The sequence below is a fragment of the Zea mays genome, chromosome 4, assembly GCF_902167145.1.
Source record: "Zea mays cultivar B73 chromosome 4, Zm-B73-REFERENCE-NAM-5.0, whole genome shotgun sequence".
In the NCBI taxonomy this organism is placed as follows: Eukaryota; Viridiplantae; Streptophyta; class Magnoliopsida; order Poales; family Poaceae; genus Zea; species Zea mays.
Window position 1 is genome coordinate 134,201,887 of NC_050099.1, and position 15,873 is coordinate 134,217,759.

Below are 15,873 nucleotides of genomic sequence, written 5' to 3' on the forward strand. Positions count from 1 at the left end.
ATTAGCAGACAATACGCCCGTGTTGCGGCGTACACTATGCTCATCATGACTCGCGCGTTACTGAGGAAGCAGCGCAGGATATCAATACTATATGCACTACGAACGATATGGCGCTCGGAGATCACCCTGGCGTGACTTGCGTTAGTTACTTCCTTCCATTTTGCCCCTAGGCCCACATGTCGGGGCTCAGCATCCTTGTACGTGCCCCCCTTGAGCTATAAAAGGGAGGGCACACAACGTTACAAGACAAGTTCTCACACACTCACTCAATCTCACAAGTTCATACAAGCTCTCAAGCTCAATACAGCACACAGTGGAGTAGGGTATTACGCTCCGGCGGCCCGAACCACTCTAAACCCTTGTGTGTTCTTGTGTTCATCTCGAATCCAATGTCACACCCAGGTTTCGGGGCACCAAGACCCGAGCGCGAACATAATCACCAGGCGTGCTAGGACCAAGTCTCGCACATATGATGAATCATGGCACAGGATCGAATGTCACAACTTTACTATATAATAGGAGTTCTATACAAAATAAATAATTACATATAAGGAGACAAAGGTCCAGCAACCCAAAGTTGACTGGGAGACGACGGCCTAGATCTCTCACGAACTCATCGCAGCATCCTCCTTGCGCCTCATCCTGCGCTACCTGTTCTTGACCTGTGGGGGGTGTGAGACATCAAGAGTGAGCTCACATATGTTCATCGCTCAACAAGTTGTGGGGAATAATGTGCATGAACTCGCCAAAGGTGGGAGCTCACATGAAGTGTAAGGCTTACCAAAGAAGATGGCTGAAGCTGAGCATTGCTTTTAAAGTTGGTCAACATTTTATTAGCAATTACTAAGTATAAGTAAATACCAACCCAATTAAGTAGTAGAACAAAAGTAACAACATCACCTGCGATGCAATGCATATGACAAATTGAATTTAGTTCCATAAGTTAATCATCAGAGAGTCCTGAGCTACTCATGACCGTGAGCTCGGCTAGTATACCAGTTTTACACTCTACAGAGGTGGTACCCTTTACCCACAAGTCATGTTACCCATCTGCCAAGGGATCGCGACTTCCCATACACCTCTATCGAGGAGGCGAGGCAGGGTAACACTACGAGGCCTTTACAAAGTTCCACTAGCTTCAGAAAACCCCCTACAGTTCATAGGAAGCTCCAATGCAGGGTTCTTACCTGACCGCCATCGCAGCAAAATCAACCAAGGACCTCCCTACACTGACCACTCCCCTACTGCCCTTGCCCCTTTCGGGTAAGGTAGTCCTCCACTAGCTTTCCTAATTAATCAGCCAAGGGCGTCCATAAACCCTTGTGGTGGCACGTGTTTCTCAAGTTAAGCTCTATGTTCCAATTAACATTAATGATCTTGACATGAACATAAATAGAATAACAAAATAACTGGAACATAGATATGATAAATAATTATCCCAAATCCATGTAAAGCAATAGCAAACTACCCAAGTGATTCAGGGGTAAACAAGGTAATGAGATAAACAATCTAGGGTAACCTATTGGGTCCCATCAAAATTAACCTATGCATGAATAAATGATATTAAAGAACATTATTGGGTAAAAAGTGATCAAGGGCACAACTTGCCTTCAATGAGCTCCTGCTCAACTACTTCTATCTGCTGCTCACCAGGATTCTCAGTAACGGGCTCTTCTACTCGCCACAATACAAACAAGCACAGCGTATATAGAGAAATTAACATCACACCAAACATATAAACAAAATACACAGTAATAATCTACATATTAAAATAAAATCCTAGGAACAGGAATCATAATTTTTGGAGTTATAGATTTTAAGTTATGGATTTTCAAAGGTTTTATGTGTTTAAAATAGGATTAAGTGTGAAATAAATTTTCTTACTGTTTTCATGATAAAACAGAGGCTCTAAGTGGTAGATAATAAAATTACAAAATTTTAGAAAGTGGAATGGAGTAATTTGGACCAAAAATGGAATTTCTATGAGTTTTACAAGTTATAACACTTGTTTTCATATTAAATATTCAATTTCTAATTCATTTATAACATTTAAATGAGCTCTGGACCGGGCGCAACATTTGCAGAAAAGTCAGGGACCCCGTCGCATAATTTTCTAACACTCATAGCACTACGCAGTGGACGACGGGTTGATTTCCCTAATTCCCAAGGTCTCTTTAGTAAAGATGGCAGGGCGAAGGGGTAACTCGTGATCTCGTCCGTTAGATGATGCGCCAACGGTTCAGATTAGATCGCCGCTCGCCGAACAGGTATGCAACGCGAACCGCAGATACGTGGATCAACGACTCAGATTTAAGTTCCCTAAATCCCGATCTTAGCCCACGGATCTCGATCCAACGCTCCAGGATGATTCCCCCAATCGGTATGCCCCGATACAATCTCAACCGTCCACGATGCATCCAACGGTCACGCGCGATCTCCCCCAACCTGAGCTACACACGGCGGCGCAGAGGTTCCTCACGGCGGCGCCATGCCCCAAAGCTCTGGCGAGCAATCCCAGGCACGCCAACACGCAATTCCCCATACGAGTCTAACTTAAACGATGCGAATAGAAAAATCAAGGCAGGGATGTGGTGCTTACCACGGATTGTGTGGTACGGGAGCCCGACCACGGCGGTATGCGGGTAACGCGGACAGGGCTACGCCGACGAGAAATTCCGTCAACGATCGAGGCTTTCCAGGCCCCAATCTGCCACAGACTCGTTCCACGGGCCCAGGCGAATCACCTCGACAACCGGCCAACACCGGAACGATGGCGAAAAGGAGAGTCAGCGACGGCGATGGGCTGTCTCCATGCGGCGGTGCACTGAGATCCTATCGGCGGCGCGGACACGGCTGGGTGGGGCGAGGAGTAGTCACGGCACCGAGCGCCCACATTTATATTGGTCAACACCTAACGATCCGAGCGAGTCCTGCGCCGGCCGTGGCGGCGAGGTCCGCCCGCGCCGCGCGACATTCGCGGAGGAGACGACCGCGACACAGAGACTTGTCAAACGGCCCCACCGGTCAGTGTATCGGGAGGAGCCCGGTCTGCGCGCGCGCGAGGATCTGGCCGGGCGGGCCCACAGTCCAGCCGCGGAATCACGCGTGCACACACGGTGGATGACTGACCGGTGGCCCCCAGGTGTCGGCGCCGATCACCCCTTTGGTCCTCACAGTGAAATTGAAGCTGGGCCAAGAGTGGAGGATCGAGCCCATTCACTGTTTTTCTCCTTTTCTTTTTTTTCTGGTTTTCTTTTCTTTTACTTTTATTTTCTAGAATTCAAATTTGAATCCAATTTTAAATGTGAATTTATATTCATTTTAAATGTACCATTTTGAGCCCAATAATATTGAAGATCCAAATATTTTTATACATATTTCTTTATTTTTGTATATAATTTTCCTCTCTTATCTAAACCCTAATTTGAAAATTAAGGTTAAATTCCCAAATTTTGAATATTAATATATATTATTTTTGTATTGCCACAAATTGCACACAAAATAAAATCCAGCATGATGCGTAATTTAGTGGCTTATATTTTTATTAATTATTTGTGTTTAAAGATGGTGTTCACATGATGACAAATAGGTGCAATTCACATAAACAGATAAAGGAAATCAATTTTCTCCTTTTATATGGTCTCTTACAACTTAGGTGTTACATCCAACTAGCAGGCAAAACGCTTAGGCCCCCTCCTCATCTAAGGATTTAGGGCGGGTGCGTTCCGCCACCCGGCCGGAGAATTTCCTCTCCGACAACACCCATGGGAACAAATGGGCATCTCGACCTCGACACAAGAGGTAAATTTGTAGATCAAAAGGTATACCAGTCGATGATAGGTTCTTTACTCTATTTATGTGCTTCACGACCGGATATTATGCTTTTTGTATGCATGTGTGCAAGGTTCCAGGCTAATCCTAAGGAAGTTCACCTTAGGGACGTGAAAAGAATTATGAGATATTTAGTTTATACTCCTAAGTTTGGGATTTGGTACTCCAAGGGATCTACCTTTGATCTAATTGGGTATTCCGATGCCGATTATGCCGGATGAAAAATTGATAGGAAGAGCACATCAGGGACTTGTCAGTTTCTGGGAAGATCCCTGGTGTCTTGGGCTTCAAAGAAACAAAACTCAGTAGCTCTATCCACCACCGAAGCCGAGTATATTGCTGCAGGACATTGTTGTGCACAATTACTCTGGATGAGGCAAACCCTTAGGGACTATGGCTACAAGTTGAGCAAAGTCCCTCTCCTATGTGATAATGAGAGTGCAATCTGCATGACGGATAATCCCGTTGAACACAACCGCACTAAGCACATAGACATCTGGTATCACTTTTTGAGAGATCACCAACAAAAGGGGGATATCGAAATTGCCAATGTTAGCACCCACAACCAATTGGCCGATATCTTCACCAAGCCCCTAGATGAAAAGACTATTAGCAAGCTTAGGAATGAACTAAACATCTTAGATTCTCAGAACTTTGATTGAAATCTTACACACATAGCTCATTTATATACCTTTGATCATGTCTCTTTCATTTGGTACAAATGCATATTTCTTATTCTTCTTGTACCAATGCTAAGACTAATGTGCTTTCAAGTGTATTTCTATCCTTAGTCTTAGATTGAAAGGGAAATGGAGTAATCGGCAAAGGCAAGGCTTCCACGACGACTCTGTAGGTATCATTTTTCCTTTGTCCTACTCATGAACTTTCATTCATATCTTGTACAAGGCCTCTAGTTCTCTTTGTTTTTGGCGCTTAATGCCAAAGGGGGAGAGAGTAATAGGCCCAAAGCAAAAGGACTGGACCACCACCCTATTTTCTAAAACCTTTTTCAAACAAAAAGGGGGAGAAATTAATTGAAAGGTGAAGAAATTAATAGGCATTTGCAAAAAACACCCTTGACAGCTAAGGGGAGAATTTCTTCAGGGAGAGCTTTTATTTAGCCAAAAGAAAAGCATTTGAAACAGGAGAGAATTTTCAAAACTTTAAAATTCTTTTAGAAATCATATTTTATATCATTGGCTAATTGCAAAAGAATTTGAAAAGACTTTTCCAAAAGATTTGCAAAAACAAGCTAAGTGGTGCAAATGTGGTCCGAAATGTTAATATATATAGTAACTTGTGCACATCTGACAGATTGCAAACTAGTTACATTTGTACACTTTGTATTTACTTTGGGTTGTGTTGGCATCAATCACCAAAAGGGGGAGATTGAAAGGGAAATGGCCTCAACATTTCTTAGAATTGATTTTGGTGTTTGATATCCATCACAAATCATATAGACTAACTAGTTTGTCTAGTTAGCATTTTTCTCAGGTGCATAAAGTTCATATACACATACAAAGAAAATGATCGCAGGACAATTCTACAGAGTTTGGAGCAAACAGCTTGCTGCAGCCAATGGCGCATCGGACAGTGTTTGGTGCCCTGGCTGGAGCACTCCGCGAAGTGGCTACTCTCGGGAAAACTAAGCGTTGGTCCACTAAAATTCACCGGACAGTCCGGTGAGACAATGAAGGAACGGTCATCTTCGCCCAACGGTCGACTGCGCTGACTGCGGCGCAGTCTGCAGCGCAGAAGTCAGAAGATAATCTGCAACGACAGGTTGCACCGGACTGTCCAGTGTGCCACCGGAATGTCCGGTGCAGCAAAAGGATAGACGAATTCAACGGTCAACCACTCCAAGCCCCAACGGTCAGCTGACGTGGCACTCACCGGACAGTGAACAGTGGAGTGTCCGGTGCACCACCGGACTGTCCGGTGTGCCCATCGATAGAGCAGTCAGCGAACAGCTAGAATAGTGGTTGGGGCTATAAATACCCCAACCACCACCATTCAAGTCATCCAAGCATCCCACACTCTTCATTCAATACAAGAGCAAAGAATACACTCCAAAGACACAATCAAAGCCTTAAATCCTCTCCAAGTTCCAAAATCAAGTCAAGTGATCAAAAGTGTTTAGTGACTTGAGAGAGGGTGACTTGTGTTTCTTTTGTTGCTCTTGCTGCTTGGTTGCTTTCTTCTTCTCATTCTAAGCTTCTCAAGTGTTTTGTAAAGCAAGCAAGAGACACCTAATTGTGTGGTGATCCTTGCACAGTCTTAGTGACCCGTGTGATTAAGAAGAAGCACTCAACTGGTCTAAGTGACCGATTGAGAGAGGGAAAGGGTAGAAATAGACCCGACCTTTGTGGCCTCCTCAACGGGGAGGATGTTCTTTGGAACCGAACCTCTGGAAACAAATTGCCGTGTCCATTTGTGTTGATCTCCACTATTCGATTTGTTTCTTTCCTCTTCGCTCTCACTAAAAGTTCTCTTACTCACATTGGTTTGAGTTTGCTCCTAAAGTTATCCGCATCGATTGAGCAACTCATAGCAAGAAGAACTATATTCCGCACTCCGAATTCACTATTATTTATTTCTAACCCTAACCCCGGGTGATGTGTGTGTTCAAAGTTTATAATTTTCAGGTTTTGCCTATTCACCCCCTCTAGGTGACTTTCAGTCTCTATCAATTTCCATGTGCTTGAGCCCACATGTCCACATGTTAGCAGGTTCAACATTTGGTGCCCACCGTTCGTGCCCCGAAAATCAACACCAACGATGGCTCCTTAGAAAGTAACCACCAGAGCTAGCTCCTCCCTGGATGAGGCTACGAAGGCAGCCCTCGTTCACAAAAAAGGCAAGGCAACCCTCGCAGAAGACACCATACCAGCCACAGCTGAAAACAACGAGACAGAGGCAATCAATAGCAAGCACCCTCGAACTAAAGACCCACCTACCCCGAAAGGCAGCGTCCACACATGTAGCTCTAAAGACCTTTCCTGCGATGACCCACCACTGGGATTTGCTCCTGCGGGAAACCTCCCATCCCAAGGAGTCAAAGACATCTTGCAAGAAGGCAAAGACCTAGGAATCTCAGCAGAAGACCAGCTTAAACTGTGAGCCCTCCGCATAAAAACAACCACCTTCAAAAGCAAAGGGAGATCCTTGCAGCCAAGAGGCAACGAACCAACATGCAGGCAAGAGTGAAACAACTGATCATGGACGAAGAGGAGAAAGCAAGAGCACTGGAATAGGATATTGCAGAATTGTAGCACAAAGACCGCCCTCACCAACAACCAACTAGAGCAGTCAATAATCAAAATGTTTATCATTTCCGTAGGCTAGCCCACATGCATGTTGCTTTCAAAGGATTAAACTACCTTGACGAGCGAAGCCCTCTTTCAGCATAGCTCCGAGCCTCTCCATGTCCGCACAACTACAGAACGGGCACATACCCCAAATATAATGGCAATACAGACCCAACCAATACATAATGAGTCACATGGTACTCAAGGTTGTCGTCACTGTTGATTGACTCATGGAAGACCCTTCGCGATAAATTCCTACTCACTTTCCATGGTTACAGGCCTAAGACAGATGCATTGACAGAACTGTCCCTCTGCAGACAATAGGAAAAAGAGAGCCTTTGTGACCACTACAAGAAATTCCTCCTCCTGAAATCCTAGTTTCCCTTATTCGACGACAAGATTGCGATCCATTATGCAATCAATGGCCTTTGAGTGGGACAACTATATTCGTCCCACCATCCAACCTCCAGGAGGTATATCAGCTATTCGAGACCCGATCCGAGGAACTCCATCACAAAAAGGTGGAGTCATAGTGTAAGCTAAAAGAGACTCCGCGGTCCAGTAGGACATGGACCAGGGGTCCACAACAAGACCACCCTCACCAAGAGCACGACCAGAAGCTCTAGGTCCACAACATATCCAACCAATAGCAACCAGGCGAACCCCCTGATGCTAGGATTACCCTCCGCAACAAGGCCGCACTACCGGCGCAGCAAGAGGCAGAGGTCAGGGTAGAAGCCTCTAGCAGCAAAGGAAGTTTTATGGCTTGTTCCATGGCGAAGACACGGGGCATCCAACCAGATATTGCCTAGAAACCAAGGAAACCAAAGACCTCATGGCTAGAGCCGTCCCCTCAAACAACCAAAGAGCCATAGCCCACACCTACCACCCTCATTATTACGAAAACAAACACCCATACCACCTCCAACAATTGATATATTAGAAGTCTACTTCAATTGGTATCCATGTGTTCCACATTGAATCGGATCACTGAGTTGTAAATTCCAAGTGTTGGGGACCTTTCTCTTCCGAAGGTCCTCAAAAACATGGCTAACCATTTGCTTTCAGCATACTACTGAACATTACAAGAGCTTCATCACTAGAGAAGCTTCGATACAACATAAGAGGAGCGGAGCAAAGCTTTGTCTCACAAGCTTCATCATGGTGAAACGGGTAGACAGCGTGGCTTCGACATAACGAAAAGGAAGTACGAAGAAGCACACTTCATCAAGCAGGCTTCGTCACAAACAGAGCAATGAGACAGTGCAAGGAGAAGGTGTTGATCAAGTTATTAAATACAAATGGCGATGTTACCCTAGTGACATTTTGTAAACTTTGTATGTAATCGTTGAGGTCATAAATGTATTTTTACTCGGGCTGCGCCCTGTGCCTATAAATAGGTGAAAAGTACCTCGTACTGTTCACACTGGATTGCAATTGCTCTCGCATCAACACCTTCAAACAAGCCGAAGATATCAATGTAATATAAATTATGTTAATGTTCATGTATATATATGCTATGAAATAAATATATGAATGAATGAATGGATGACATATATTACCTCCATAGATTCTTACTCTCATAAATGATGAAGGTGTGTCCTTCATGACCTTCGTCTGAAGATCATTATATCCGAAAGGCGATAATGCTTCGGAGGACGAAGGTCCTTAATCCTTAACAATTATGTTGCCTTGTTCTTGATTCACAGCATTTGAGAACAAGTGACTAACATTGGCGCCCACCTCCGGTGAACTCAAACGGCCACCTTCGACACCAGGAGCTCGAGCAACCACGTTCGACATGCCGCCGAAGAAGGCAATAGCGCCAAGGGCTGCCCTTGCAACGCTAGACATCAACCAAGAAGGGTCCCTCTGAGAGAAGCTCGAAATAAGAAAAGGAAGGCCATTAGCCCAACACCACAGGAAGAGGAGCTAGATCAAGAGATCAGAGACCTAGAGGCCATCCACCAACAAGTGCAGAGAAGAAGGGAGAAAATGCTTCGGCTAGCTGAACTCCAGAAGAAGATTGATGAAGCTGTCGAAGAGATGCACCATATCACACAAGACGAGCAAGGACGAAGGCCATAACAGAGAGAGCTTTATCGGGAAAGCCCAAGCTATGATGATGTATGGTATGATGATTTCAATCACGGTAACTTTGCTTTCGATGATGCTTCTCCCCTAGCAGCAGAGTTGCAGGCTACCCCATGACCACTTTCATACAAACCGCCACAACTCCACATGTACGACGGGCATTCCGACCAGAAGCAGTTCCTCATGAGCTACAAAGCAACCATATCATCATATGGTGGCAACACTGCTGTCATGGCGAAGTCCTTCGTCATGGCAGTCAGAAGTTTGGCTCAAACATGGTATTTGTTGGGGGGCCTTCGTCCTCCGAAGGTCCTCAAAAACGTAATTTAACAGTGTTTGTCAAGTTTGATTTATAAATAGGTACCTTCGAATTCAGGATTAAAAGGCATATAGGATGAGGACATGATCGTGACGAAGGTTGTCGCCGCTCCGAAGCTATGCACAAAGGAGCTTCGGCTCAATCACGGGAAAAGGAACCGACTTAAAGGGGAAAAGGCTATCTAGTCCTCATAGATTTTTCTATAAGCCAATAGTAAATGTAAAGGGCATGACTATAATTTCTCATAGGTTGTGTCCTGCGCATATAAATAGGTGAACAGTACCCCTGTACTGTTCATGCTGACTTGTACCTGCTTTTGCGTCACGCTTGTGCTTTTTTGCCTTCTGACAAGCCAAAGGTACCTTTGTAATTCAATATTGTTCCTGCTTTTACATGATGATATAATGAATAATAATGAGTTAATAATGTTATATGACAGTTTATGTTGTTTTATATGTCATATACTCCTTCTTTTATTTAACGTATATTGCGATGATGAAGGTATGTCCTTCATAACCTTCGTCTGAAGATCATTATATCCTAAGGGAAATAATGCTTCGAAGGACGAAGAGCATTAACATTTAACATCTTGTGTTGCCTTGTTCTTAATTCATAGTATTTGAGAACAAGTCCCCAACATTGGCACCCACCTCCGGTGAACCCTTTTCGACCACCTTCGGCAAGCACCAAACTTTGTCATGCCGCCGAAGAAAGCTTCAGCGCCAGGGGCTGCTGCACTTCAGCCACTGGACCCAAATCAGGAGACCCTCTCTCTTCGAGAGGCCCGAAGCCAGAAAAGAAAGGCCACCAGTCCAACACTCCAGGAGGGGGAGTTGGACCAGGAGATCAGAAACATGGAGATAATCCATCAGCAGGTACAACGGAAGAAGGAGAAGATGGCCCGACTAGTTGATCTTCAAAGGCAGATCGATGAAGCTACTGAAGAAGTATGCCATCTTGCTCAAGACGAATAAGAACGAAGGCCCCAGCATAGGGAGCTTCACCAAGAAGGCCTATTCAACGAGGATGGATGGTATGATAATTTTAATCATGATACCTTTACCTTTGATGATGCTTCTCCCTTGGCAGCAGAACTGCAGGCTATCCCATGGCCTCCATCATACAAGCCACCTCAGCTCCCCATGTATGATGGGCATTCAGATCCGAAGCAGTTCTTGATGAGTTATGAAGCGACTATATCTTCATACGGAGGCAATGCAGCTGTCATGGCCAAGTCCTTCATCATGGCAGTTAAGAATGTGGCACAAACATGGTATTTTTCTCTTCGACCAGGGACTATTACTTCATGGCAGAAGCTTAAGGATATGCTAGTGACAAGTTTCCAAGGCTTCTAGACGAAGCCAGTCATAGCTCAGACACTGTTTCAATGCACGCAAGATCATGAGGAGTATCTCCAGGCGTATGTCCGAAGGTTCTTGCGTCTGAGAGCACAAGCGCCTACAATGGCCAATGAAATTGTCATTGAGGCCATGATCAAGGAGCTTCGTCTAGGACCCACTGCCCAGTATTTTGCTAGAAAGCCTCCACAGACTCTGGAGAAGCTGCTTCAAAAGATGGATGAATACATCCGGGCTCACAATGACTTTTGCCAAAGAAGGGAGGAAGCCTACAGGTTCTCTGAGATGACCAGGGGCTTCGGAGGAAGAATCCACTCGAGGCATGTCAGGTCAATTCACTCCACTCAGAGTGATGACAGAGGAAGTCAGCTGCAGAAGCCACAATATACTTCACAATCTTCGGGGCAGCAGCAAAGCTCTTTCCGGCCGCCAGCTCCAAGAGGCAGAGGCGCCAGGGGCTTCGGAGGAAGATATGGGGATCAGCCCAGGAAGATCTACTGCCTATTTTGTGGTGAAGACAAGGGCCATACTACAAGAATGTGCCAAATCACCATCCAAAAGCAGAAGGAAATCGCAGAAGCCGAAGCCAGGCAAAGTCAACTGAAGCAGGTCTTGCACACTGCTTCGTGTCATTTACCCTACATACCAGAATATGTGGGTAATCATCCTGCAGCTTCGGTTGCTTCGGCTAGTCAGCCACAGGCTTCTTGGCCACAGCTTCCACCTCCACCACTACTACAACCTGCTTATTCACGAGGTCAGCAACCAGAAGGGAGCCAACAGACCCATCAGCAGCGAGATTTCAGGGAGGAATCTGAAGCCCGCACAGTCAACAGTACTGTGCCGGAATCAAAACACATCTATTAAGAGATATCCTACCTTCGAAGCATTTTTATATTCATTGTTATTTTCTTTTTAATAAGGAACAATCGATGTAAACTTAGTTTCCTTACCATTTTTAATTTCTTGTAATAGCTTCGTTCTTGTCATAGTGAAATATATCTTCTCCACAGACTCACAAAGCTAAAAAATTGCTGAATACTGAAGCTCAATAGTCATTCCTAAGGGAATGCAGAGTTAAAAATCGCATTGCAAGTCTCACCGAAGCTACAAAAAGTCGATCCTAAGGAGCACAGTGTAAGTTGCCGAAGCTACAAAAAGTCGTTCCTAAGGGAGCGCAGTGTAAGTTTTCTACTCAAAAGTCATTCCAAAGGGAATGCAGAGCCAGATACCGCTGAAATATAAGGCGAAGCGCGAAAAGTCAACGCGAATACCACCGAAATATAAGACGAAGCGCGAAAGGTCAACGTGAATACAGCCAAAATAGAAGGCGAAGAAGTTCAAAAGATGTTCCTAAGGGGATGCAGAACTTACACTGAAAAATAAGCGGTGAAGCCGAAAAATAAACGGCAAAGAGATTTTGATCGTTCCTAAGGAAACGCATAGGTTGTATCTTCGGCATTAGCATCATTCCTTGCATCATGTCATCGCATCATATCGCATGGCATCACATCATACTTCATATCATATCAATGACATGAGTTGGAAACGAAGCCGATCTTCGGAGAATGCTTTACAGAAATGAAAAAGTGCTAAGGCACAAAGTGAACTAAGGATTACAGCTTCATCAGTTCTGATGTGGAAGAAGGGACCTGTTGTTTACGAAGCATTGATGTTTTTACGAAGTGTGGATGTTCTTACGAGGCATAAAAAGTTCTTCTTTACGAAGCATGAAAAGAAGGGAAGGTGTTTTTTCGCCGAAGGCTAAAAAACGATATGTATGTAAAATTTCATGCATCGCAAAGAATTAAATTACAAGCAACTTACATATTAGATTCAAAATTGTAAACATAAAATTTTACAAACTTAGTTCAGAAAATGTTACATTAATATTCTAGAAATGTTTTTACAATAGCTACTCTTCTTCTTTCAGAACTTTTTCTGCAGCTTCGGTTAGTAGTTTGGTAACAACTTCGTCTACAATAGCTTCAGCCATATTAATAATTTATATTGCTTTCTTTGTCTCTGGGTCGGCCAGTGGGTCAAATGGCTCTAGGGGAGGAGATAGTTCAGCTGCGGTAGAAGACATAAATTAGTTCGAAGTCACAAAAATAAACAACAAAGCTAAAAGCCATTAAGTAATACCTATCCGTCTTTCGAGGTTCGCAGCTTTTTCAGCTTCTTTTGTTGCTTCTCGAGCGTCATGAATATCTTTTTCGCTCTTCTTCATTATTTCATGAGCCATCCCTCGTCCGCCATTTTCCTAGATATCAGTAAAAAATTTGCCGCTCAATAAACTTGCTTCGGCCGAAGGGTCCTTCGTGTCGTCAACAGAAAAGGCAGCTTTGGCCTGGGCCAAGGTTTTAACATGTTCGCAACCCCCCTTCTCTAGGACGGCTGCAACTCCTCTCGCGCCAGAGAATGCGCAGACGTCCCCATGGTCACTCAAAATCTCCTCAAAAGCTTCGGCTTCACTACTGATCCACTCGATGACGCCCTTAGGGTCGCCCCGTATGAAGTTGTCTTCGTTTGAGTAGGCGCCCACGTTGGCGAAGCTAGTCTTTATCTTTTTCACACACTCCATAGATTTCTCAAAACATTTTTCTTTGGATGCGCGAATCTCTGCAACTGTTTTTCAAAATAATTTTTCCAGTATTCGTTGGCATCTCGATCAGCTTTGGCAACAACGCATTTTAATTTGGCCTCAGCTAATTGCTTCCGAAGGTCTTCAATTTCACTCTTTTGGGCCTCAGCTTGAACTTTGGAACTAGTTTCGTCTTCCTTTATCTTGTTTACCAATGAAATTAATATTTTATCCTTTTCAAGGCCTTCGTTCCTTAGTTCAATCACCTCTGAACAAAGATTGTTCAGAGCCATTATGCATCCTTCATCTTCGATATTTTTCTGCGCCCTGAGGGCATTACTGAGGATCAAGCCCTACAAGAGGAGTATAGTATTAAGTATAAATAAATAATTCGTTTTCAAATACAAAAATTGATTTTCATACCTTTATGCTATTATATGCTAAACTGTCAGCTAATTCATCCTTCGACAGTACTGAGAGCCATCTTCTAACGTTGGGAATCCGAAGCTTCTACCCATCTCCTGGCAAACAGATATCTCTTTGCTATCCAGGAGACAGTACAAAAAATCTTCTTCTCCGCTACCATTGAACACTAACCCCCTTTGGATATTTCAACTTCTGGGCATAGTGTTGAGCTTCTCATTCTTCTTCTTTGGAGAGTCATTTTCCCGAAGCATGACAGATGATCTATTCAATACTTTCTTTTAAAGCTTCGGGAGCAGGAGTGGCAACTTTTTTAGGCAAAATTTGATCTACACCCTCTTCCTCCGCTGCTTTCTCTTCAATTTCCGAAGGTTTTTTCTCAGTAGGCTCTGAAGGCCCAGCTTCGGTACTAGCATGGCCTACTGCAGCTTCAGTTTCAGCCGGCTCTGCCTCGGCTTCGGTTTGCATTTTCGAAGCCTCGACAATTTTCCTTGAAGGAGTAGAGCTTGAAGCCTTTACTGTTTCTAGCACGTCTAGTACATTTACCATCCTTTTTCTTTTCGGGGTTGCCGCAAGACTTTTTTGTGCCTTCGACACTGTTACTTCCGCCGAAGGGCTGAAAATTCCTAACATTTTTTTCAGTTTTTGGCTCTTCGGCCTTATCTTTACCAGTCTTTGCCTCAGCTTGCTCGGCTAAGGGTGCCTTCGGCATGGTTGCTGGTTCTTCAGTTTTCTGCGTAGGAGGAATGGGCTCCTTTGATTCGGCAGCTGAAGAGATCTTCTCACCAAGCTCAGGTACCACGGCTGGCTCAATATAGCGTGGCCGATGGGTGAGAACCTTCAACTCTTGTTCTTCGGCGTAGGCTCATCTAGAGTGGCCAAAGCAGCAGCCTTGGTCGAAGCAGCAGTCTTCCTCTTCTTTCCCCGTCCCCGCAGCGGGTAGCAGTAGTCGGGGTAAACAAAACCAATGGCATCGAAAACTCTATTCAATCTCTTTTTTCCCCGGCCACCAAAGGATGCAGATAATGCATTATCTTCTGCTTTGGAATACGGCCCAAGCAGTTCATCACTTATAGCTTCGATACTTTTCAGCCAGTCATCATTCGGTTCATCAAATTTATCTCCGTACCTGAAGGTGTATTTCAATCGAACCAGGCCGCCTTCGCTAGGGTTAGTGATGGTTTCTTTCGGCATTTCCCAGCTGTCTATAAGTGGCCATATCCTGTAGGCTATATGTTCTTGAAGTAAGTCTCTTGTCCCAATAAAAGAGAAAACTGTGCTGAAGGCCCTTCGGCTGCCTCACCAATTTCTACCTTCGGCTTTCGGAGGCCAAAGCGGGACCATATGGGGCGCATGATGATCTCTTTAATGTCTTCTCTCGCCTTCAAATCATTTTTCACATAAAACCACACTTCCATCCAGGCCCCGGGCCATCTCTTCCAAAACGTTGGCACTAGGAAGCTTGCGCCAGAGCGAGCAATGAATCTATAACAACCGAAATTGTTATGATATTGTTCTTTACCCCAGGCCTTCGTCTCATACGAAAGTTCATGCATACTGCAAAAACATCTTGCACTTGGCTCTAGACCTTGACTTCTCACAGCCCAGACGAAGATCCCCATTCTAATAACTGCTTCGGGAGTGATCTGGTGAAGGAAAATCTGGTATGTCTTTAAAACTTCAACCACAAATCTGCTCAACGGGAACCGAAGTCCAGCTTTGAAGAAGCTTCGGAAGATCACAACTTCGTTTTCTTCGGGAGCAGGAACAGCCCTGTCTACGTCAGCCCTCACAATAGACATATCTCGAAAATACCTTCCTCTCATATTATCAAGATGACTCTGTTTGATAGTTGTTTTCCCGAAGACTGCATGACTTGGTCGCCAGGGCCGATCTTCAGAGTCTTCGCCTCCACTCTCCACATCATAGATGTCGCTATCATCAGTATCATCAGAC